The sequence below is a fragment of the Danio rerio genome, chromosome 2, assembly GCF_049306965.1.
Source record: "Danio rerio strain Tuebingen ecotype United States chromosome 2, GRCz12tu, whole genome shotgun sequence".
NCBI classification, from domain to species: domain Eukaryota; kingdom Metazoa; phylum Chordata; class Actinopteri; order Cypriniformes; family Danionidae; genus Danio; species Danio rerio.
Genome location: NC_133177.1, coordinates 39,315,331 through 39,343,273, shown reverse-complemented (window position 1 = coordinate 39,343,273; position 27,943 = coordinate 39,315,331). Strand labels below are relative to the sequence as shown.

The window sequence follows — 27,943 nt, the reverse complement described above, 5'->3', positions numbered from 1 at the left end:
GGATATAGTAATTAAGGAATGAAGAAAGAGTAGGGGGCTCCAGTTGGAGCAAAGTTTGAAACTGACTTCTGTGGAAGCCAGAGCGGGGGAGGGGGTTGGGTGGAGACTAGTGAAGGGGGGCCATAAGGGGTGGGCGGGGTTGGCTCATTAAGAGTCAAAAATGCTCGAGGAACACTCCAAACAGAGATAGAGCAGGGAAGTGGCAGCGCTATATATAAATATATATGTATATATGAGAGAGTATATAAATATATATATATATAATGGGATAATCTAAGGCCTGGAGGGGGTGATCAGGAGACTTCTGAGTCAGAATGGGCGCTGCGGGAGTTGGGTGCAGCAATTTTTTATTTTGCCATCTCTAGCAGAAATCGTGAAGTGTGATTTGGGCGGTGGAGATTTCTGCTAGAGGGTGAGTGGCAAGTTTGGCCAGACTCTTGCTGGAGTCGATGCTCGTGGAACACTCCGACTGGAGATGGAGCGGGGAGTGACAGCGCTCTATATAAATATATATCTATAAACGAAAGTCCATAGATATACATATATAATGAGTTTCAGTGGCCTGGGGGGGGGGCAGTGACTGACCCCTGCGGGGGTCGGCGCCCGGGGAACAGGGCAAGCTGGCCTACTCTAGCAGGAGTCTGGGAAAGGGGATTTGGACAGTGAAGACTCCTGTTAGAGGGTGACGGGATAAGTTAGGTGCTCGAGGAACACTCCGTTAGGAGATGGAGCGGGGGAGTGACAGCGCTATTATAAATATATATCTATGTACAGGTGTATATAGATATATATATATATATATATATATATATATAAATAAAGATTGCTAAGGCCTGGAAGGGACGGTGAGACGACCCCTGCGGGGGTCGTAGCTCGGGGTAACACTTCTGCGGAAGTCAGAGCTTTAGGGGGGGCGGGGTCCGGCAGGAGTCGGGAAATGGGAGGGGGCTGTGAAGACTCCAGCGGAAACGGCCAGGGTGGCGGGGTGACGGGGGGCTTGGATGAAACTCCAATTACCTATGTGGCTGGGGGAGGAAACTGAGTGTTACTCAGGCTAGAAGGAAGAAAAAGAAGAAGGTGGCTGGGTCACACCCTCGCCCTTGAGTGGATGTGGGATTATGGCTGACAAGAGCCATCTGGGCTTCTTTGGGGGGCCAGTGGCTAGGACGCATGTCTTGAAGGCATCAGGTGACCACCTTTCTAGGATCTGGATTTGTTGCTGCCCTTTGTACTTCTGTGATGGCTGCTCATATTCTGAAACATAGTATACAGGAATAAGAGAAGTAATTCAACACCTTTAATACTTTTCCCACACGTTTAAAGACCTTATCACCATTTTCAATCAAAAAAGCTGGCGAGATTTATCTTACGGAATATTTACTAAATATTAAAATGTAACAAATGAATCCAACTAAACATTCGAATACAGACACATGTATATTAAAATCTAGCCGATTCGACAAGTTGTCACCTATAGAGCTGCAGACTGATAGTGTTGCAGTAAACAAGCGGCAAGCTGTCAAACCTTAGCAGAATTTTACTGATTACGTAACTACCTAGTATCCTGATATTCACGGCTTGAATAGTCAAACTTTAGCATACGATGATACCTTGTTCAACAATAAATTCCAATTTTAAATTCTCAAACTCCTCTATATTGACTTATCAGCCCCCAACACCTTCTGATACTCCGGAGACACCCTGTGTAAGAGTGACTGAGAGTTGATCTGGGGGATACCTGTGGAGCAAAGAACTGCTATAAGCATCTCTTAAATCAGAATCGTGTGACAGGGCGGTTGTGTCATCTATAAATGGGAAGAAGAGGGGGGGGGGGGGGGTGCAGAAGGAGAATGAGGCTCGGCGGAGCGACTCAGCTATAGCGGAAGTACAAATGATAGTCAGCATTGGAGCGTTATGAGTGCTAAATATTGTCAATAGTGATATGAAGAGTAAATGGGGGGGGGGTATATGTGAATATGGTATCAAGGGTGTGGGCTGTATAGGCAGAAAGTATCTTTGCGAAGAGTGTAAATGCATTAGGAATGGATGAAGAGTGTGATGGGTTGAATGAGGGCAGTTTCAGGAGCTGGCAGTCTTGAACTCTAAAATGGAAAACAAGAGAGAATTAGAAATGAAATCTTAGCAACATGGCACAAGTACAGCAGACATGATTAATTGTATTGGCTGATATTCGTGGGAGGAGTCTTCATAAGTGTATGGATGATTGTGAATGGAAGCGCCTTTGTTAATGCATGTTCCAATACTTAATGTCACAATGTGCTAGGGTTGTAGAAGTGGGAATTTGTCCTCCTGCAGGGTGGTAATTAGAAGGAGAACTGAGCGTATGGGGCGTTTCTATGCTGGAAGTCCAGGAAACTTCTTGGAGAGCTGGTGAGATGATGATGGAGTGGAGTTTAAACCCCTTACTGATATAGAAGTTTTTAAAACTCGAATGTATTTAACACAAAGTATAAGTATGAAAAGCTACTCCATGGCCAGAAATGTCCTCCTCTTGTTTGTTGCAGTCGAGCAGGAAATTGTTTTCTTACTGTCATTATAAACTGACTGACATTCAGGTGTATTGATATGAGAGTCACAATTGGCGTGATACAGAAGGGTTACTGCTTGATGTGTAGGTTGTCTATCACTTGCTGGGTAATACTCATTTCAGAATTTTATTTACTTTTTTTTTTTTTTTTTTTTTTTTTTTTTTTTTTTTAAATATATGTATATATAATTATTAATGAAATGTAAATATATCAACTGCCTACATCAAACTTAAAAACGATGTTGCCACTTAATAGGAACTGTGTGAATGTAATGTTTATCATGGCTTTACTCCATCCATGATAAGTAACATGTCTATAATCTCAACATGATTATTTGGCCGGAATCAACTCTCTGCACGCAGTCCATTCATGAATTTGTCGGGAGAGAAGGCGGGACCGTCTCCAGTTTTGGAAAGCTCATTGGATGGTGATACTTCCCCTTTAAGCTATTGGCTCCTTGGAGTCACGGTCAAGAGTTCAGAGTGCAAATGCCGGCGGCCATTTTGTAGATCAGATCGCTACAATGTTTATGCGTGAAAGTATGGCTCCACTCTCACCAGCAGCTGGTTTGGATATCAGTGCACCTTTTCATGGATGTATATCGACGAATGAAGGTGTTATGGAATAATGTTTATGGATTAGATTGCCTGGTCATTTGCCTTCGAACTATTTCAGCTGTCAGAATGTTATGGATCTACTGACCAGCGGGAGGCTGAGAGGTGAGTTCTTCATTTAAAGCGTTCTATTCACGCTGATCTCGCCAGACTTCCCTTTAAAGCATGCACGTTACCGAAAGTGGACCGTTAACGTTAGGTGATCTGTGAGTTCGGCTTCTCTCCGGTGGCTTGAATCGCCGGCGTCATAAGTTTAGACGAAGTTGTGGCTTGTGTAGTGAAGGGCAGATGAAGTAGAAGATGGAAGAGTTGATATGCCGGCTTCTTGCGGGGATTCTGGCTCGATTGCTGGCGAGGCAGCTGCTGGAGTTTAGGGGAGAGCGGGGTTCTAGTTGGAGAAGTTGTTGTTATTGTTGTTGATTGTTTGTTCTTCCATGCCAGAAGGTTGAATGATGCTGAAGCGTAGTTTAAATGCTGGAGCGTTTGCAGCGGGAAGCATTCTTCCAAAATGAAGATAGTGCAATGGGGAGAAAGTGATCCATTTATACTAAGCTAGGATCATTCTGATTGGATTATTACTGATTACGGATGAGTGGCCAGCGGTGCACAATCATATCACGTGCTCCTCTCGAAATTAGTTTATGAAACTTCACTAAAGGCTGCAAATGAAAAATGCTTTTCTGAAATACAAAGAGGAATTCCTGCATAGAGGAATGCTGGAATTCATTCATTCATTTTCTTGTCGGCTTAGTCCCTTTATTAATCCGGGGTGGCCACAGCGGAATGAACCGCCAACTTATTCAGCACATTTTTACGCAGCGGATGCCCTTCCAGCCGCAACCCATGTCTGGGAATTTGTGGGAAACATCCACACACACACACATACACACTACGGACAATTTAGCCTACCCAACTTACCTGTACCGCATGTCTTTGGACTGTAGAGCAAACCGGAGCACCCGGAGGAAACCCACGCGAACACAGGTAGACCATGCAAACTCCACACAGAAACGCCAACTGAGCCGAGGTCCAAACCAGCGACATTCTTGCTGTGAGGCGACAGCACTACCTACTGCGCCACTGCTTCGCCCATGCTGGAATTCTTTAGTGTTAAAAAATCTTTGTAATGTTTTATAAAACAAAGATTTTGGGAGGAGCATGCGCAGCTGTTTTGACATTTCTAATTCATCATTGATAATCATTCTATTATCCAATCAGCATAAGACCAAACCCCCATAAATATCAAGCTCGTCCAACCTCCTTTATCCTTTGACTTCAGGATCCCTCCCCAGCATTAGGCCTGTCACAATAATCAATATATCAACTTGTAACACAACCCATGGCGATGACCTCAATCATTTTTGATGATGCAATAACTATCGCTTATACATAAAAAACAATTCTAGCAACATTTTAGCTGATTGTGCAACATCTCTTTCTCTATTGGAGGTGTCAGTATGATTTAAAAAACACTAGTTTTTTTTTTACTATAAATTACTTTAGTATATTATGTGTGTGCCTAACAAGTGAAAATAGAGGTTACTTTTTTCTAATTCTTTATACCTAGCACTTATTTGGTAAATATTATTTATTATTATTTATTTGCTTAGAATATATCACATTCTGATTCCAATGCCTAATTATTAAATTGTTAAAATGACTATAATTCAATGAAATATTCTTAAGAATAAAACATTGTGTTCTTTGAAAGTGTACGTGCATCTAGTATTATGTGAGTGGCATAAAATGGTCTTGTAAACAAAAAAAAAATGCATACAATTATTATAATATTATTAATTGCAATATATCATACAACAAAAAATAGATATCGTGACAGGCGATACCTCTTCTTTAAAACCAATCTTTAGTTAAACCAGGGGAAACGTTCAGAGGCCAGGCTAAACACTGCACACGAACCCCAATCTTTGAGTTACTAATTAATGTATAAAAAAAAATAAATAAATGTTTGCAAGTGTGCTGGAAAAAGACGATCAGTCAGGAGAAATGAAACTGAACAATCTTTCTACAATGTTTCAGGTTTCTCCAATGTGCCATTATTCATGTTTCCAGTTGTAATGAGGATGAAATTGGATGTGTATGGTAAAACTTATAATAGTTCTGTTTTTAACTGCAACTTTAAATAAATTCACTATATTTCCATACCTGATAGCATGACACCTCTGAAAATGCATACATCTCAATTTTCAAACAATTACACTGACTCTTTTCGTGGTCTAGTGTCTCAAATGTGTCTTTGCTTATGCTCAAAAATGTAAACACAATGTTAGTGTGAGAAATGCATAAATTAAGCACTAGGAGGCAGCCTTCTTCGAAAGTGTCATCATCAGTGTGGCATTACAAGATTCAGATGCAGAAGACTTCAGCATCAAGAAAAAGGCAGCAGAGAGGAAACTGAGAGCTATACAGAAACACATTCATTTGAAAAGACAAAAATATAAATGATGGAAAAACTGCTCATCATTGCACTTTTCATCACAGCACAGGAATTTGGTAAGTAAGATCATCATTTACTCTTTAATAAATGTTTATAATATGATTTGTATGTAAATAGATGTATTTTTTAGTGTGCAGGGGACAGAACAGAGTTGAACAACCTTCAAGAGAAATGACGGCAGATAAAGGAGATACAGTTACTCTGCCGTGCAACTATTCTGTCACGACCACAAATGCTTATCTCTTCTGGTACAAACAACTTCCAAACAGATCGCCAACATTCATGCTAAGTGCATTTACAGTTGGCAAAGGAACTACTGAGGATGAGTTTAAAGAGAGATTTAACGCAACACTGGATAAAACATTAAGAACGGTTCCTCTGCTGATCCAGGATCTGCAAGTGTCAGACTCTGCTGTGTATTACTGTGCTTTGCAGCCCACAGTGACTCAAACACGCTCAACACTCACACAAAAACAGGGCACAAGAGTTTCAAAACTCCCTCTGTAGTCTGTTAGTGGTATAATCCCAGAATCATACAACATCTTAAAACAAATGTTCTGCACTCTTTCCTGTTCCTGGAATAAACAACTTTAATCAGTCACATGATAATTAATCATATTAAATATTAAGAACACATTTCAGGTCACAACTCAATTTTCTTACACTGAAGCTAACTATTTAATGTGCCATATAATGAAAAACTGCATACCATAGCAAAGTAGAATAATAAAAGATTGGTATGCGAAAATGGGCATAATGTGAGCCTCATACACCACTGTTTCCTCGTTCTCATGTAAAACCCTGGTGGACAACAGGGCAATCAGAAGAAAAAACAAACTGTGATGAGACTCACAGGCCATGTCCTCCTCATTTGCATGTACGCATAATTTAGGTGATTCATCCAGACCTGAGGAGCAGCTGTAGTCACCATGAGAATTCTGTTTCTAGGAGTAGTAAATAAGCTTATTAATCAGTTTCTGGAGATTTTTTTTAACTGACCGAAGCAATAAACCTACTATGTAGATAGAGAACAATTTAACATATTAAAAACCAATGCAGCATATGGCACCTTGAAATTAAACCTCAGCCTAATACATCTGTTCAGTCAAGAGGCCAACTATTTCAGGGTTTCTGCGATTTTCATATTTAAGACTTTAAGACAGTTATGAATTCATCAGACTTAGGCTGCACATACACTGCATGGTTCAAATGACTCAATTCAGATTTTTTTTCTCCCATGTGGCACAGATCGGATTTGACCCATGCACATGTAAGCTGGAAAAAATAAATAAATCATTTACTATTTACTCGAATCAGATTCAGGTCTTGTTCACATGTGGAAATTTACCAGATACCTATCAGATCTGTGCCCTCGTGTCTGCAGTGTAAGCACTTAGACCGGAATTTCACCTGTCAATGCAAGTTGCACGTCATTTAAAACCATAGGGAATGACGTCAAGTCGGACACTTTCATTTCAGAACAGTCGCAAACTTTAAATCCCATACATGAGGACTAAAAAAGCTTTTATATTGTCATGTAGCACAAAAATTTAAGCATGTTAATGAGAGCGAGAGAGCGCAATATCTGGCATGTAACCAATATAAACGAATATAAAACTATTGCATACATAACATACATAAATCATGCCATGGACATTACATGAAAATGCCTACTGTTTTAAAAAGGCTTAGATTAAAAGAAGATGGCCAAATGAGAACTTTTCTATCATAAACTACAGTAAAACAACTTGTCAAAAAGAAATTTAAAAAATGAAACCCTGCGAACAGATTAAATACAGGAATGGAGAAAAGTAATTGTCAGTCAGCACCCCCTCTATTTTCCTGGTCATTGCCGTGTGCTGTGTAAATGCAGACAATTGAATATGAGTCACTTTTAAATGATGTAAGCTGGTCAACAACAACAAAAAAATTGGATACAGTCACAAAATCGGAATTGGCCATCAAGATCTGCAGTGTAAATGCATCCTTATACAGGGTGAAGTGCTGAGATTTTCTTTCTAATGGCCAGTGGAAAATATTTTTACCCGCCCCATTCAAATTTACATTTAGTTAAGTTTAATTTCTTAGCCATATGATTTAAATAATGTGTCAAAACAAGCTAAGGTTTACTTTTTCCAAGCATAACTTTTCTTTAAAAAATACTTTTATTACACATTATAAAGCTCTGCATGGAAAAAGAAAAATTAACATTTTATTTTTTTTAAATATAAGATATTTTAAGACCTTTAAGACCCTGCAGACACCCTGTACTTTGATAATGTAAAAAATGGTATCAGCACAGCAAACGTCATTAGTTTATTTATCATTCACATTTGTATTTTATCTTGTAGTTGCAAAGGCTTAGAGTTTTTAATTGATGACGGAGCAGAAATGAGGATTGTTGATAGTGTCATCACACAGAAAGCAGGAAGTTCAGAGTGTGTTTGTGTGTATGTGAAGCTGCAGAGACTCACAGTTACACAGATCTACAACTCAGAGAACATCTATACACACACCTGATCTGACCTGTAGACATGGAGAAACAACTGATGCTCATTTTAATTCTGACTCCAGGTACAATAGCACTCTTGATTCATCACAGTGAGGTTAATGAGATATGCTGAGGTCATTTTGTTTAAAGTAACAGCAAATAATACTTTTTTGTTTCAGGTGTGATGACTGCAGACCAGATTAGGCCAAATAAAGAAGCTTTTACTGTAAAGGAAGAGGAGACTGTGACCTTCAGTTGCTCATATGAAACAAGCAGCAGCTATGTTTGGCTTTACTGGTACAGACAGCATCTTAACGGAGAACCTCAGTATTTAATCTTTAAACCTGCAAAATCAGCTTCTGTAAGTGGAGATCCAGTTGATCGTAGGTTTCAGTCGAGCACATCAGACTCATCCACTGAACTCACTATTAGCGGTGCAACTCTGTCAGATTCAGCTCTCTATTATTGTGCTCTAAGAGTTGGAGCCCAGTGATACAAAGTATACGAGAAGCCGAACAAAAACTCTAATAAATGTTTCACTTTGATGACAAACCACATCACAACCACAATCTATAATGCACAAAATATAATTTCACTTGTGGAAACACCTGGATGTGGTTACCGAAAGAGTAATGAAAAGGAAATAAAAAAACAGAAGAATACTTCCTACACTACATCACAACCAACTAGATTTTACTAAACCCCACTATTTGATATCTCCTGCAATTAATGTCTCGAAGTCTGCCTGAGACTTTTTAATAGGCTTGGGCGGTATTACGGTATTATGGTATACCGCGGGATCTAAAAATAGCAACGGTGTCAGTTTCAATACCGTTATACCGTCATTAAATATTAAATATCCTTTATTTAATGCCTACAAAAACGTATGTGTGGTTGTCATCACGGAACAGTGTGGAGGAGAGAGGGAAAGGAAGGGGGAGAGGGAGGGAGAGAAGGGGGAGAGGGAGGGGGAGAGGTGACGTGACGAGTCGCGCTTCAAAGTGTCCTGCAGTTTGGGAGTTTCGACTGAACAGAAGGGAGACGTGGTTAATATGAATGAGAGGTCTGCATTAGAGCTAAAGATCTTTGCCCGAACCCGGCGAGACCCGAAAAAATCCAAATCCCTGCATTAAAATCCATCCCTGCAAAGATGAAACAAATGATGATGAAGTAGTAAAAAAAGCGAATTTTGACGGCGGTCAAGTCAGTCACTAGCTCAGAAGGAGCGGTTATTCCAGCCGCAGGTATTTTGCGGTCGCTCATACACTGCGTATTACGGTAGAGCCCTAAACCGCAAGCTGACAGGTAAAAAGAAGAGGCCATTCGCTAAAGTGAAACTGCTGTCATGGAAAATTAAATGCATGTTCCTGACTGGTAGAAGATGAACAAACAATCCTACCAAAAACTTGCAAAATCAGCCAGATCAGAACTCTGCATCTCGACCTGTAGCCGCAGGAAAGGGTGTTCAGTTCTGCTGGACGCACCATGAGTGAGAGACTGCGCTAAAGCCAGTGGATTTAATAATGTTCCTCCACAAACACACGTAGCCTAATCTTGGTGCGTAAAGGGTTTTTAAATTATAAATAAATATTAATTAAACCATATAATCATAATGTAGACAGAGTATACAGACTAATGGTGGCATTATTCTTTTATTATTCAGCTTCACCGTCGCCTTAATGCCAGATTGTGAAGAGAAGTGGAGAAACACATCTTGCAGAGCCCTTATCTTAATTTCGCTATTGCCAAAATACCCGTCATCATTTAGAGTTTATTTTAATTTGATTTGTGAAGCAAGATTTCTTTTCATTGGTGTGTAGGCTAATTTAAAGGCTAAGTGCATGTACCTAGACCTATAGAGTGCTGAGATGTTACAGCTGTAGGACTTATTTTATTTCTTTGTTCCAACTTTCAAGTGGCCTATAGTCTACGCTTGTTACGAATAAATGATGTTAACACATATAAATTACTCATTCTTGAAAAAATGCATTAGAGCTGTGTGCATGAGCACATTTTAATGTAGGCTATGAACGGGTTTGGGCTGTATAAAGCTGTCAATCAAAATGTACCTGTCGGACTCGGGACCTATCGGGTATAACTGCTGTTCCCCGGGAGCCGGCCAGATTTCTTACGGTGTGGGAGTAAATTTCTGAATAAATCGCGGGAGAGATGTGTGTGTGTGTGTGTGTGTGTGTGTGTGTGTGTAAAATGGAGAGAGAGAGAGAGAGAGAGAGAGAGAGAGAGAGGTGCTGTGCATCGCTTTGCGCTCTCTCTCTCTCTCTCTCTCTCTCTCTCTGACCGCGAGCCTAAGGTCGCATAGAATGTATTCAGTTTCTGAATGGTTTAGGCTTAAGCCAACAGTTTAGTGACGCTGTCTGAGCCTTACGTCATAATTTTTTTTATTACGCCGGTAATACCGGATACCGGGGTAAAATATGGAGGCGGTTTGACGGTATCAAAATTTGGATACCGCCCAAGCCTACTTTTTAATAAATGTGATTTTACTTGCTAATCAGTAGGGCCGGACAGAAACTGCAGACATTTTTTTCTATTTCTTTGTAAAATTTTGTAAAAAAAAAAAAAAAAAAAAAAAAAATCTGTGAATTTATGCTGAATGATTTTGGGAGTATCATTACTAAAAAACTAAATAAATGAAATCATTCCTTTTTAAAAATAATACCCTTTTAACATTTAATGTTTACAATGCAAATCCAATTAGATTTACATATTTGGTAAACAAAATAAGTCTTATATATCTACTAAAAACAGAAAATATTACTTTACAAACTGTACTGTAAATAAATCATATGAACATTTTCATATTAGTCAATAACATTACAGAAATTATTTAAAAAACTGACTAAATATAAATTTACACACATTTAAACAAGTAAATAAATAAACTCAATGATGTGCTAAAAATTCAAAATCAGTTACACTGTTTGCGAATGATGACTTGTTGTGATTTTGCGATCCTGAATTACCTTCTATGTTGATTCTAAAACATCATCCCTGTGCAAAAATGTAATCCATACCTAATCCTTACCCCTAAACCTAACTTTAAATTATTCTCAAAATTAAAAAATTACATTTTCTAGTCATCTTAACTTAACAGTATATCAATCAAACTGACTAAAATATGAATAAATTAAACTTTGTATAACTTATTTTTTTATGAAATTGAATATTAAAATAAGTTAAAGCAACATAAAAAAATGGTTGTCTTTGTCATCAATTATTTTACTGCGTAATTGTAAATCGAAACTGTAACATAAACTCTAAGCATATCCCTAAAAATCTGATTGGCTTACTGGAATGTTGTTCCAGGATCAACATAGATCTTAGTCAAGAAACATTAATTTCACACTGTAAATAGGGTGAACTGAATTTAAATAGCAAAGAAAGTTTTATTTAAATAGTTCAGCTCAGCAAAATCTGTTCAAACTCACCACAAGGAGGCAGCATTTCACAAAATCTTCACAAGGCGGGACTTTAAGAAGAATCTGAACTACAAAGCCAAACTGAGACTATACAGTCAGAAGAAAACACTGTTGTTAAAATATTCCTCATTTTTATGTTGACATGACAATGCAGGAATTAGTCAAACTTGTTATTTTCTTCACAGTTTATGTATTGGGTATGTAAATCATTTTTTACACTTTCTTCATTTGAGATACTATAATAATGAGTAAATGTTTTTCTCCAGTGTGCCGGGGATCATCAGACAATGTTGAACAACCTTCAGGACAAATTACAGCAAATGAAGCAGATTCAGTTCATCTACAGTGCAGTTACTCTACAACTTTCACAAACGCTTATCTCTTCTGGTACAAACAACTGCCAAACAGATCACCGACTTTCATCCTGAGTGAATTTACCATTGGTGAAGGAACTACTGAGGATGAATTTAAAGGGAGATTTTCAGCAACACTGAATTCAACATTAAAATCTGTTCCTCTGCTGATCCAGGATCTGCGAGCGTCAGACTCTGCTGTGTATTACTGTGCTCTAAGGCCCACAGCGATGACAAAACATTTCACTCTCATACAAAAACATTGAGATCTACTGATAACCAATCCTGTTATCATACTTCACAAACACCAAAAATATTATAAATCACCAAAACAGAGAACATTTTTATCACAATGTGAACAAAATTAGACAATCCTCTTTTCTTAAACATTGTCTTGTTTATGCAAAAATGAAAACAATACTGTGATTTACTAATACTCCAGTTGTTCTTAATCTTTATTTCTTCAATAAAGTCCGTTTGATTGCAGTTGTGTAGATGCAAATAAATCATTAGACATTTCTCAGTTATCTTGTTTCACTGAAGTTTCTAAGAGAACTTAGAAAGGTTTATGTTGAATTTAAAATAGATTATTAAATACAGAGAAATAGAATAAATTTGTAGTATTGCACTACTTTAATGCACAGTATTAGAAAACTTGCATAACGTATGATTATGTATTTTGTATGTTCTTCTGCAATGTTTAATCTGCACTTCCAAATAATTAAGTGAAATATAAGAGAATGCTGAAACGTAATGCAAAATATTCTGCAACACTGACACTTAAAAGGGATACCCCAAAAAATGTCTTTGACATACATATTATTTTGTTTCTACTATCTAATCTCGATTCGACCCCCAATCATATTTTCAAGTTCAGGAGAGAAGAAAAGGCGGCTGCACGAGTCTTTTCATTGTTTCACACACGTTGCTCAGTGACATTGACACCTCCAAATGATGTTGAATGAGTCACATAATGTACTTGTAAGGTATAATTCACCTAATAATGTCATTTTTGTCTTCATATAATGATGTTTTTGCGGCCGGGAAAATCACACGTGACGTGAGCTGCTGACTGTGACTTGTTATAGAGAGGGCGCTCGCGCTCTACTTAATGATAGACGTGCGCGTCTACTTTAGTGAACAGAACCTGCATATGTTGCGAGTAACAGGTAATACAGTTGTAAATAATATTCTGTTTGTGGCACAGAGTGATCGTTTGGGAGCTGAGCGCAAAGTATGAACAAGCACTTAGCAGTCAAAATGAAACTGAAAGTGTGCACGTCATTAAATGATCATATCGCATTTTAGAGTAATGATTACGACAAGCATTTGAAATGTTTTTTCTTTCATAGTGAGCCCACAGTTGTGCATGAAAATAAATGTTTATAATGTCAGTATAACTACTCTAGCCTATATATTGTTGAATATAATCTGATAATGGCAAATGTCTGATTTACCAGAGAATAAAATTGTCTAATATGACAGATTGCAAGCATATATCTCAAACATAATAATTCAACATCAGAATTATTATAAGTAGAATAGAATTATTTATAGAAACCAGTAGACCAACACATAATATTATTATCGATGTTGTGCCATATGTTTGTTGTTGCCATACCTTTATTTTACATCTACAGAATCGTGAGAAAATCGTGATCTTTATATTAAGCAAAAAAAATAAAAAATCGCGATTCTCATTTTAGCTAGAATTGTGCAGCTCTAGCGTGTATGCGCATTGAGGATGCTAAGAACTTCTGGTCGGCAGCTGACGTGTATAAAAAGTCAGATTCAGGCAGCTTTGAAACGATAGCTTTAATCCGTTTTTTACATCTCTGAACTAACACTGCTGTTGATCAGCGCCACCTCCTGGACTGATTAGTTAATAAACCTGATATAATTTGAAGGAAAACAACTGCTGCAAGGCATTTTTCCCTTGTTAAGGTCTCGTCATCGCTAAAGTAAGCATTTAAATATTTTGAAACCGATTATAAAGTCAATATTATTAGCCCCCTAAAGCAATATATATTTTTGATTGTCTGCAGAAGAAACTACTGTTATAGTATGACTTGTCTAATTACCCTAATTAAGCCTTTGAATTGCACTTTAAGCTGAATACTAGTATCTTGAAAAATATCTAGTCAAATATTATGTGCTGTCAACATAGCAAAGATAAAATAAATCAGTTATAAGAAATGAGTTATTCAAGCTACTGTTTCGAAATGGGTTGAAAGTAAATCTTTTTCATTAAACGGAAATTGGGGGGAAAGGGGACGCTAATAATTCAGGAGGGCTAATAATTCTGACTTCAGCTGTATATTATTTTCCTTCCTGTTAATAAAGAAAGGGAAATTAATACAATAGAATAAAAATAATGAAGCAAACTGTGCTTAAAGTATCTTCACTGTAAGAAAAAAAAAAAAAACTTTCATTATAACTACAAAAGTCCTTCAGTAAAGAGCAGTGAGGGATTTTGTCCTTTTGTTGTTTGATTAATAATAAAAACAGTCGGCGGCAAAAATATTGTGTGCTGTCACTTTAAGAGCAGTGCGGTTCTGATTTATGGTTTCACTTCCACATGTCTTTTGATTCTCAACCTGTTTGTTTATTACATAAATGAGAGTTAATATGAATAACCGATAAACACAGTGTTTTGACATTAATTTGCATTATTTGACCATCAAAGCAATCACGTTAAGAGGATTTTGGGTGTGTGCTCTGCTTGTCTCTAAGGCTGAGCACATTTACACAGCAGTATGAGATCTCTTTCGCGCTTTTAAAAACATGAATGATTTGATCATGAATGATGCACATCCCATGCTGCAAGTTACATTACAGTACATGCTTTTAGTCATTTTCACGTGAGCTGAGCTTTGCAGAGCAACAAATGTGTACAACTGGAAAGGGGGCGGTATATGATGCACTAATCATTTTATCTCAATTAATGTTTTTTTTAATTGCTAAAAGCCAAAATTTAAATTAAAACTGAATTTTCGATTAATTGCACAGCCCTGGTGTGTGTGTGTCTGTACTAAAGAGCAGTGAAGTACAGTATAACAGCTGACAGGTCGGGAACACTGATGCTATACTACAGTGCTGATCTGACGGCTGACACTGAATTAGGAGAATGCTTTTCTCTTGAACAGCATCTGACAGAAGTATAACGGCTTTAACACACGTCTTTCTATCTAAAGTTTTGCATCAATCAAAAAAACACTCTGTAAGCCACTGAAAACAGTATCGACACCCAGCTGAGAAACGAGGCAGATAACAATTCTTGACAGAAGTTCTAAGCAACCTACCGGAAGGCGCTGGTCACTATGGCGCCCTCCATACAGCAACGAAGAAAAAGGTCTATTGATGTAAATGGCTGCTTTTTTCCAACGTCACTCTGAATATCTAGTTCTGAGTTCAACAGAAAAAAGAAATTCTTTAGATTTCAAAGCCAATTGAGTGTGAGCAAACAATAAGAATATTTTAATTTTGGGTGAACTATCCACAGTCTCTAAATCAAGCATGAATAAACCTTTCAGTCAGGCAGTGTGGTAAAGTCAGTCTCCTCCTCCAGCTGTATATAAACGTGTTCAGAGTAACTCTAGCAAAGAGAGACGGAAGTATCAGGAAAGATAAAGCTGCTGATCTAGATTCAGTTTAATTCAGCTCATAATTGTTTAGTATGATGATGACACACTGGCAAAAATATTTGGTGTTGTTTGTATCATATTTCTTGGGTAAGCAGATTTTAAATATATCTTCTGCCATTTTAATTTCCGAATGAATGATTGATTGAAATAATTAAACAGGTAAATGGTTTTGAAAATTTCAGGGTGTAAATGTAAGGATTCTGTCCACCAGAAGAGAGTTGAAACTGCTGTTGAAGGCACCGATTTATTCATCAGTTGCTCATATACAAGCACTGACCCAATACCAACGCTTTTCTGGTACCAGCAAAAAGTAAATGAGTTCCCTAAGTACATGCTATCTACTTTTGAAAGCAAAGACGACGAATTCAAAAAGAGATTTAATGCACGACTGAACACATCTTCAACTTCAGCTCCTCTGCTGATCCAGGATCTGCGAGTGTCAGACTCTGCTGTGTATTACTGTGCTCTGAAGCCCACAGTGACTCAAACACACTCAACACTCACACAAATACCCTGTGTGAGCATTCACAAGCTTACAAATATAACCACGTGTAGTTTTGAATTCCTACTTTTCTCACTTATACACTTCAACTGATGTTATTTGTCTGAATGTTGCTGAACTTTTATTTTTTATATAGATATATATATAGATATTGTATAGATGTACACTCAAAAAAATGAATTATGGCTTTAGTTGGTCCAAAGAATGTAACTATGTTTAAATTAAACAATCCGCTTATGTTTGTGTATTAAAAATAAAAGTGTTGTGTTGGAAAAAATGAGAAAAAGTAAGTTTTCACATTTAAACAGCTTGCTTAATTAACATGAATGAAAGGGAGTTGTGTTGCTTCTGTAGTACTGCATTTTGGTCAATAGGTGGAGTAATATCTGCACATGCGCAGTTTCAAAACAACACAGGAAGTAAGAAGATTCAAACCACAACGATCACTCTCAGTTCGGCGCCATATTATGGGAATTAAAAGATGAAGATTACAGTACAAATTGAGAACGTGCACAAAGCTTTCCCCAATGTGGACACACAGGTGAGATTTTTTTTTACTTTTTATGTATTTATACTGAGGCTGTGACAACGTTTGAATCATAAATGTACTCTCTTGTAATACTATGTTGTGTTTGTGTATAGTATTGCTATGAAATTGCCATGTTCCCTGTGTCTTTTCCACATTATAGACAGATAAATGTATAGTGTGTTTTGCATTCCTGTGAAATGTTATACTTGGTATATATTAACTCCCCCCCAAATAAAGTTGCAAACGTTGGTAGTAATGAATAGTCATGTTAGAATAGTCTAAGCTTTTCACTCATCATAGCAGACGTGCTGCTGATAATGTGACAATAAAAGTGATTTGATTTTTTATTTGATTTGATGGTCTTTATTTTAAATGAGTGTCAAGCAGTTTGTCGAGTTTGAATGCCAGTTTTGATAACTTACATAATATTAATTAAAATGTGGTGTTGGCACATTGTTATTTATTATCTAATTGTATTATTCAAGCCTGTTAACTTAAAAAAAAAATCAGCAAAAATGCATTTGTGACACCTAAATAGGATGACATCTAGCATGATGACATATTTAATGTAAGCTTATTTGTTTGGTCATCTCACACGTTTTAATTTTTAAGTTTAGTAGTTTGTTATTTATATTATTATATTTTATTATTTTAAATCTTTGCTCACTCACATCTATTTTCTCCCTCACAGGTTTACAGCTCAACCTCTAAAGTCCCATATCTGGCTGAGGAGACTGTGGATCATCCAGGTACTATGCCTTTAGATGCCTATACACACATTAAAATGATGTACAGTAAAAATTACTAGTAATTTTAACTACTAATTATTTAGTAAATTACTAATTGTCATTTCATGTCATTTAGAACATCACCAGTGGAAAAAAAAGGTGTGAATGCATCCTCAAAGCCCCTAAGTGAGAGAGTACATGGTAAGCTATTTTATTTTATTTTTTTAAACATTTTGTATTTTCCTCTTAAACCAATTCCTCCTTTCACCTTTGATCTGTTGGTAAATGTTTTATTTTTTTACCTGACTTTTTTAGGATGCTGGGCATGATGAAGCGCAAACCTTGATGTGCAACACCACCTTATGAATCTACAGTAGTTACATTAACATTTAGCTGACTCTTTTGTCTAAAGTGACTTACAATTGAGGACACATTCAGGAAATCAACAAGAAGAGGCAATGCATCCAAGATGTGCTAATTATAAAAAAAAAAAAAAAAGAATTAAGAATGCTTCTGTGTAGATGAATGTGTGTAGCTATTGCATGTTCTGTGATGGTTGGTCTGATTTATGGTGTAGTGCTGATTGTGTTACTTTGCTTTAAAATGTTAATCTTTCTTTGAACAACTGAAGTGTTATCTGCTTTTTCAGTGTAAAGAAGGTACAGTATAGTTTACAAAAGAAGACTTAATTTTTCTAAGTATATTTTTGATAAATCATTTGAAGGCAGAATATTATTTTTGAATGTTTTTTGTAATATATGAAAAGTATTATTTTTTAAAAGTGTATTTTATGATGCTTTTGTAAGCATATTTTTGTAAATCATTTATTGTTTTTAATTTACTTCATACTTGTATTACTATTATTTTAATAGTATTAATATTTTAACTTATTGTAATAAGTGAAGATACAGATTAAGACAGTATTTGGATTTTGATAATCATATTATTGCTGGAAAATATGTAAAACTGTAAAAATGCTATTGAATAAACTCAATGAAACGGAAACTGTTTTTTTATTTGGTTAAACATAACAATATCAATTTTAGAATAATTGAACTTAAATAACTACATTGATTAAAGCTAAATTATAAATGTTACGTTGATTGAACTAAACAACATTACATTACCTTTATGTAACTAACTTAAGTTCACTAAAATTAATATTCTTTCTTAAAGGTAACTTAACTCGGTTACGTGGAACCAGTGGACAAAAAAAAGTTAATTAACGCCAACATATCATTTTTTTGAGTGTAGGGTGTCTTTATCATAACATTTGTTATAAAGAAATTGCATTACATAATTACCACAAATGTGCCTAGTGTTATAGATTTTATAGTATATCGACAAAGCACGAACTGATTTTCGGCTCAAAGTCCTTTGCCAATTATTTCCCTCTTTCTGCTGCCTATGATCCAGTCAACACTCTACACTGTTCTATCCATAAATTTAAAAAAATAAATAAATAAAAATAAATAAAAAAGTGAAATAGATCTTGAAAAATGTTAACATTAGCCTGATGGCACTAAAAGCCTATGTCCAACCCTGCAAATCGCCATTGAAAGTCACACCTCCTAAATGCATAAATGCCTAAATGTGTCAGAACATCACTACAATACTAAGGGTGTCACGATCCTCCAAATCCTCGATTCGATTACATTTTCGATTCCAAAGTCATGGTTTGATTCGATTTTTGATTATGAATATTTAATTAATTAATAACAAATTAATTATTTGTAGCCTACCGTTTAAACTACCTGACCTGCATGGTCTTCGTTTTACCCATAAACAAATTATACAGTAAATGACTAAAGGCGAATTACACACATAATTATCACCTGTCAATCACTTTTTTTGCAGGACTCGTGAATAGGCAGAGATCTGTGTCGTTATAATGGTGTTATAATGGTGTCGTTATAAAGGTGCACAACCAACAGGAACCAGTTAACAGTATCTGAGGTGTTTGCTAAAATGACTAAGTACAAGTGAGTGAAAGATTGAAGCAGTCTACTGATCTTCTGACTATCTGGACCTGCTTCCTCGAGCGCATGGCTGTGTGTGCATCTGTGTCTGTGTCTGTGTGTGTGCGTGTGTGTGTGTGTAGTCACGTGATGTGCGTTTTCAGAGGTAGTGAGGAAGGAGGGCTGCTCAGAAATGCTACACGCCACTGTGGATGTCAAATCGTTGTAGTTCTAAAGTCCCGTCTAAAAACAGACCCATTAGTGTAAACAGGGCCTGAGTGTGTACTTTTCACGAGCGGATTTGCAACGGGGCCGGAGGATCGCCATGCCGGTGTCGTCTATCGGACGAACCCTAATCCGTACATAGCAGAGCTTGCAAAACTGTGTTTTTTTGGCGACAACATGAACGTTGTCAACATAACTAACTGGAAATCCAAAATACTTCCACACCGGCGACTTCATTGAAAGAGGAGAGGGTTTAAGCTCTGTCGACGGGTCTCCTGCGTCTGCAGTTAAACAAGCACTTCAACAAGCGTGCTTTTTCCCGCTTGGCAAGCCAAGCCGACGTGACATGGTGGCGTGGCAGCATCAACGTTTCTATTTTTTGATTCGATAATTAAAATTGAGCATAAATTTCGATCGATTTTGATTTAAAATCGAAATCGTAACACCCTTATACAATCCATCATATCCAACATTCACCAGAGAGAACATTTGACAGTACATTTAATTAGGTAGGTTGTTGTTGTTTACCTGTCCTTTTCAGTCTAAACTCGATCTTTAAACCAGCCATTAAGGTCACGGTTACACTGTCAGCTCTTGATGCCCAATTACTATTTGTTGCCTATATCTTTTTGCCTGTCTGTTTACACATTCTTTTAATTGTAACCCATATCCAATTCATTTACACTTGACATAACAATTTACGACAACACGCATGTGTAAAAAGGCAGATTCTAGCATCTGCGCCACACTAGCAATAATGGAGGAAATTGTCTTGCTTTCAGCTCTGCGAAATAAGCAAAGTTCGCCCAACTTTAAAATGATTTTGAGGTGGAGGGGAAGAGCCGTCATTGCAGTTTGCACCTATGATTTATATATGGTGTCCTCCACCATTCAGAGGAATTTGTGGGTACGAGAGAGATCTCAGGTCTGGTGGGAGTAAATTGTGGCGGACTTTAATGAGGAGCGGTGGGTCTAAAATTTTAGGATGAGCAAAGCAGCATGCGATTTGTTGCGTCAAAGCTTGTCCTCATACCACTTTCCTCCTCCATGTTTCCTCTGTTGTTGTGGTTTACTACGTCGGCTTTTTCACACACGCTCTCCCTTCTTTGTCATTAATCCGCGGAGATGCACCGCATTGTTGCAAGTTTCATTACATGCAAAACGGAATGCTTCAATAAATCTGATCTGCCTGTTTACATGATAGTCGCATTGTCACATATCCGATTTATTTTCACATATAAAGGAGGCCTAAAACCGATCTCTGAATATCTGAACGCATGTGTTTTTTTTGTGTTTACATGGTCATCAATTGGAATTGGGTCACATTTAACTGGCAGTGTAAACGGGGCCTAAGGTTGTGTAAACAGGGTGCACAAAAATAATTACATATTTTGACAAGCAGGACCAACAGCCTATCATAAAGTTTGGACCGAATGTTTTTAATGGGTTACCTTTTCTTGGTCCTACACCTTTCACAGAGTATTTAAATACAGTAGATATAAATTCAGTTCATTCTATGATTGATATCAGGATGTGAAGATACTTTCTACCAAAAAAAAAAATGTTTCTGAAGACAGTGACCATTCACACCTTTAAATGCTAATGCCAAACAAAATAATAACATGTCAATGTAATAATATTACAATTTTGTACTATTGTATACTAAAATAATTAACTATGTTATGTTGAGAGAGTCTGACAACACACCTCTAAAAGCACATCAATGAGATGCAACTCTGGTGTTTGCACACATTTTTGAATATTATGCGACATGTACTATCTTTGTTATACAGTTGCTTTGATTGATTGACTCTGATTGTTTCACATTTGTGAGTGACTTGAGTTGAAAATGCTTTACAAATATACCCCTTCACCATCACCACAAGAGGGCAGCATCCTTTAAAGTGTAAGAGCATGTGAACTGAGAGTTCAAATATTAAGAATCGAGCAACAGAAGAGAGGAAACAGAGCTACAGATAAGACAGAAAGACATTCATTACATTAAAATGAAAATGGAAAAACTGATTTTTATTATGCTTTTGTTCACAACACAGGACTGTGGTAAGGAAGTGAATCATTTACACTTATAAATTTGTTTATGTGGGAGTTTGTTACATTACAAGTCATTAATTTTTATTTTTTCCTCCAGTGTGTAGGGCGCAAGACAGAGTTGAACAGCCTACAAGAAAAAAGACTGAAAATGAAGGAGATCAAATCACTTTAATGTGTAATTACACTACTACTTCTACAAATGCAGATGTTTATCTCTTCTGGTACAAACAGCTGCCAGACAGATCCCCAACATTCATCCTGAATAAATTTCCATTTAGTGAAGGAACTATTGAGCCTGAGTTTAACAAGAGATTTTCAGCAAAACTGAATTCAACATTAAGAACAGTTCCTCTGCTGATCCAGGATCTGCGAGTATCAGACTCTGCTGTGTATTACTGTGCTCTGAGGCCCACACTGACTCAAACATAATAACATTCTGACAAAAACTCAGAGCTGTAAAGTGTGCAGTTTCTCACATGAGCTTGTTTTACACTGATCTAGAATAATAAGTGTAACAGTGGTTGGAGTTTATTTACACTGCTGAGAGTGAAAGAGTTCAGTCAAACACTGTTTCTGCATCACTGACTCTATGAAGACAATATGTTTCTCTTCATCTACATTATAATACAGCTTTACATGGGTAAGAGATATTCAGTCGATCAACTTAAAAAAAAATATGTGAAGCTTTGTATTTCTTTTATTTTATCACTTTTTTCAATTTTTTTAATCACTCTTTTCTACAGGAATGTCTTTTTCAGATGAAATACATCCCCTGTCTTCAGATAAACATGTAGCTGAAGGTCAAAATGTGACTCTATGTTGTAATTACAGAGCCAGTACTGGCAATGTTGACTCTCTCCTGTGGTATCGTCAGTATCCCGGAGCAAACCCAGAGTATTTACTGCTGCTCAATGAATATTCAAACAGCACTAAGTCTTATCTTCGTCTATTTTCAAACGCTGTAAAAGCACTGAAGCGTGTGGATCTGCTGCTCTCCTCTGCTGCAGTATCAGACTCTGCTGTGTATTACTGTGCTCTGAGGCCCACAGTCACAGGAAACACACAAACACTGAACAAAAACCTAAAGCACATCTAAGAGTTATCACACTAGTGTAAACACATGCTGTAGTGAACAGGTAATTTTAAAAAAATACCCTTTTCAACCAATTCTACCAATGCAAGGTTTAATTGTACAGTCAGTTTATGAGGCATACACAAAATGATCAACAAATCTGAAAGTAGAAAAATATTTATAGCATCTTCTTCTAAAAATTGGTGTTTAGAGTCATGTGGCACTTCATCAGTAACATTTATAACAGCAATGCATTACAAGAACAAACACATATTACATTAAATAAAAAAGGTGTTGTGTTTCATTGTAATGACTCAAACATAGCTTTTGGTAAAAATATAGCTAAAATTCAAGGATTCATGTGTTTGACTGTCACAGTGACTGAAAAACATTTAACACTCACTCAACACACAAAACATAAAGACCATTCAAAGGTTTAACTGCCATTAAAACCAACTATTAGCAATTACATCAAGATAACAACATATTCAAAATAGGCTCCTATATTCTTTGGTTTAAAACATTCTTCTTGTCGCAATCACCAGCAATCTAGCCTGTGTGTATCGCGGAAGAACTACACATATTCCACTAATGAACTACAACCCCCATCATGCACACCAGACACACCAGTTCTTAATTTCACACACACACACACCTGGAAGCTTATGATGGACTAATCAGATGGACCATATAAACAGCACACACAGACTTTTCCAAGTATTGTTTATCTGTTAAAGAGCATTTCAATGTGTTTACTTGTCCTGCCTTCCGTGTGTTTGACCTTTGCTTTGTTCATAGTTTTATTTTGTTTTGCTCCCAGTCCCGACCATTCACCTGCATTTCTGACTATGCTTTGGATTACTTGTATGCTCCAGTTTGCTCCTGTTTTGACCATTCCCTGGCTGACTATTCTTTTTAATAAAGCTACACGTCGATCCTTATCACTATTGTTCCCGACCCTTTACACTTCTAAATTTCTTTAGAATATTTAACAGTGACATAAATGTATGCCAACTTTAATTGAAAATGAAATAAATTAATCAAATAAATTTGAAAAAAGTTCTGTTGTTTTTAATTGTGCTTTATAAATAAATATTTTATTGTATTGTGAATTAACTACATGTCAAATGAGCTCACCCACACTATTTAGAAAAGTAGAGCTCCTCCCCAATGCAGATATTTATACAGAGCATGCATCTATTTTTATTATGCATTCTATTGCAGATGCAGAACGAATGATACATATAATAGTTTACCCTTATACATTATTAAAATTAGTTTAAACTGAGGTATCAACATGGAGAGATGTCTGCTGGTGATAGTCATTACAGTTTCAGGTAAATATAATTTTTGACCGCAATAAACTGCTGATGTGTTGACTTGTTAAATGTACTATTGCCTTAAATTTTATTGCAGGTGTATTTGCTGACAGCATTCGTCCAGACAAGGACACTAATATAATCAGAAGTGAAGGAGAGTCTGTGACACTGAGATGCTCGTATGAAACAAACAGCAACTATATTAGACTTTACTGGTACAGACAGTATGTTAATACCGAACCTCAGTATTTACTGTGGAAAGGAGCTCGATCAGACAGCGACTATAAGAATATACCAGACAGTCGATTTGATTCAATTACATCCCAAACCTCCACTGAACTCATTATTAAGAGTGTATCTCTGTCAGATTCAGCTCTCTATTATTGTGCTCTAAGAGTAAGAGCCCAGTGATACAAAATGCCTGAGAGGCTTTACAAAAACTCATTAACCACTGTTACTGTGAACAACAGCAATCTAATGAGAATCAAACCACACACAATCTCCTGTAAACCACAGAGAATGTAAATGAGAGAATATGCAAACACCTGCTGAACAATGAAGAGAGATGTTCATCAACTAAACGAAAAGTTAACTAAACTAATTAAATAAAATCTTAACAGTATTGCATTCATCATTACATTAGGACTGGGCCGATTAATTATATTAGATCAAATCACAATAAAATTTATGTTCATAACAATGATAAGCTCTGGACTTTTTTTACTCTATATTGACCTAAGAGCCAGTCACACAGCAGAATAATGCAACAATGGAAATTTAAGTGTGTTGATATAAGAGATGTACTGAATTGTTGGCCACCGAAAATGTATCTTATGAAAATATGTTATGCCATTTAATGGACCCTCTAAATTTTATAAGTTCAGTCATTGCTGGGGTACTCTTCAATCTGGAAGCATTAACATCAAAATATGCATCATTATTGTTCAATAAGGAAAATAATGATCAAGATTGTATTTTTGCTACATCGCCCAGCCCTACATTAAAATGTTACCGTTTTAAAACACAAAAACATGTAATGCAAATTCTTTGAAAGCACAAACAGAAGCACACTGACATGAATATGATATAGGCCATGTCCACACATACCCAAAATATCTTTATATACAGAGTTTTCCCTGCTTTTTTTTTTTTTAATTTGTCCACATAACAATGCAAAACGCACTGTGCTGCACATTAAGACCACTCCTTCTGCTTTTGATGTGAACCCAGCCATGTGGACCAATCAGAAAAGAGAAAACAGCAAGCATGTTGATGTCATGAGGTGAAAATTCCAGTTGTAGTGTTCACATGACAACAATGTACCCAGAGTTTTGGAAAATCTTCAACCAGGCCTGAGTTTAAAAATTTTTTTTAGGATCAGTCACACAATATTCACTTTTTGTGTGTGGATAAACAGTGAAACCGTGTTTTAAAAAAGTGCAGTTTTGACAATACCTCATCAATGTTCATGTGGACAAGGTCTAACTCTTTTATCTGTGACTGCTGAAACTTTTGTAAAAAATCTGCTTTAATTTTCATCATCTTCATCTTTATCTACAGTAGGTAGGAGCTGAGCTTTGCTGGACAGTTGCCATCCATTAGCAGAGTTGAAGAACTGCTGTATTTTTTGTATAATATAAAAAATAAAGTTTCTCTAAAGATGCATGACTTTTTTTGTCTTAGTTTATACATTAAACTTATCATCATTAATATTGTTTTAGGAATAAATACCAGAATTTGTTACGATATAAAATTAAGTCCATAAAATGTGTTTTATATAGTATTACTTTTTTCACAACAATAAAATACTGTTCATAATATGTTAAAGGGCACTGCTCTCTATAGTTTTACAGCTTATAAACTGCTTCATAATCAGCAAAAGATTCCAAATGTCACTGAAAAAAAAGAGAAAAAAAAATTTCACCACCAGAGGGAGTCAATTTTGTGTATGTGTGTGTGTGTGTGTGCCTGGATATTTTCAACAGCTGCAGACACACACACACACACACAGAGAAGCTAGTAAAGACATTATCTATACAAGAGACTCGCATCAGTTATCTCACACACTCTTCAACAATGATAAAATGGGTGATTTTTGCTCTTTTCTTCACATCACATGATTTTGGTAAGTAACCACCTTCATCATTTTCACTTTTTGTTACTATTTGATTTGCTCAGTATCTGTAAATGATTGTTAATTTACTGTATGTCATGTGTATTTCCAGTATGTGGGGAACAAGACAGTGTTGATCAGCCGGACAGAGAACTGACTTCTGCTGAAGGAAATGAAGTGATTTTATTGTGTAATTATAAACTGATGAGCGCTGCTAATGCATATCTCTACTGGTACAAACAACTACCAGACACATCACCAGCATTCATTCTGAGTGAGTTTTCCATCGGGAAAGGAAAAGCAGAGCCTGAATTTAAGGACAGATTCTCAGCAAAGTTGGACTCCAAATTAGAAACAGTTCCTCTGACAATCAAGGATGTGCGTGTGTCAGACTCTGCTGTGTATTACTGTGCTCTGCAGCCCACAGTGACTCAAACACACTTAACACTCACACAAAAACACTGTAAGCAGTAACGTATTCTAAAACTCCCACCAGATGTGATGCAAACTACAACTTCCAGTAAAATGTCGGTCAGCTGATATCCTTATTGCACTTAATAAGGAGTGATTCATTGATTTATTTTTTCACTTGATTTGATTAAAAGACACAGATATTGTTCACATTTGCCAAATGCTAATATAAAACTTCTAAACACAACAGCTGTAAAAATGCTGCTGTCCAAGTCTCCTATGCTAAGTCATATAACAAAAATAGTTGTTTTGATACTACTGTCACATGAGATGATTTCAAATGATAATTTCTATTCATTCTATTATTTACTTTTTTATTTTTCTACACATTTTTAAGAATTCACACTAGGCATGGGACGATAACCGTTTTCAAGGTATACCGCGGTTTGGTAATTTCAAGGTTTTAAAACCGCCAAAATGTTCTGCAATACCATTACTTAGGTATGTGTAAGATTTTTTATTTCCTTTTTTTTTCAAGACAACAGTGTCTTCAGCAGAAAAAAATATCCAAAGATGCAGTTTTAAATTGTAAAGAAAGCTGCCTTTGAAACTAATGAAGACAGCAGAAGTCAATGATTCAGTTGAATTATTTAGCCTGGCATGTTTACTGCTCCAAAATATTATAAATCTTTCAAAAAATAAAGTATATTATTTTTAAAGGGGAAAAAAGTTTTTTTTTTACCCAGACATATAAAAAGAATATATTTTAGAGCAGTAATCACAATACCGTGATATAGTGAAACAGTGATATTTTTTATCCAAAGTTATTATACCGTTAGAATCTTCTACCCGTGTCTAGTTCACACTTAGATATTGCATGATATTATTAGCAGGTTTGGCATGTTGTGTTGGTAGAGAAACCCAGAGCTCTGAGATAATTGAGCCCAGGGCTCACGCCTGGTCAATGAGCATGTGAGGGGGTACGAGATGAGGTAGTTCTCAAGATTCCAGGTAAAGGAGGAAAAGGGGGTGGATGGGGGGATTCTTTAAAAAAACGAAGATAAAAGAAGCAATACTAGACGGGCTATTTATAGTGAGTTTGGATTAATCCGATAGGCTTACTAATGACAATGGAAGGGAGACGAGTCGCGATCAATCAAAACACGTGCTCCTCTTTAAATTAGTCATCACATGTATTAGACAATTTAGACAAGTTCCCTCAAATGGTTTAAAGATTTTTTTTTATTTGTTATATTGTTTCTTTATTTACATTTCTTTAGTAATGAAAGCTGGCCATCAAACCATCATTTTTTACACATGCTAATTTTCATAATCATAAGATATGTAATATTACTGCATATTAATATTTAGGTTTTAAGATTTGAATGTGCAGAACCAGCATCATTTAATCTGACCTTTCATATCAATGACTGCAATCAAAAAATATACAAGAGGTTTTATTAACAGGTATTCTTTTATATATTATGG

The 27,943-nt window shown here is 36.4% G+C and overlaps 2 long non-coding RNA genes across 5 annotated transcripts in view; one reads left to right on the top strand and one right to left on the bottom strand.

The window, feature by feature from the left end:
• Positions 1-27,943, bottom strand: part of LOC141378436 (uncharacterized) — a 373,512-nt gene that overhangs the window by 187,619 nt on the left and 157,950 nt on the right. The window lies entirely within an intron of this gene.
• On the top strand, positions 16,480-18,310 carry LOC141378430 (uncharacterized). The gene is made up of 4 exons (XR_012393067.1): positions 16,480-16,589; positions 17,269-17,326; positions 17,442-17,506; positions 17,621-18,310. It is a non-coding gene; the product is annotated as an uncharacterized lncRNA (long non-coding RNA).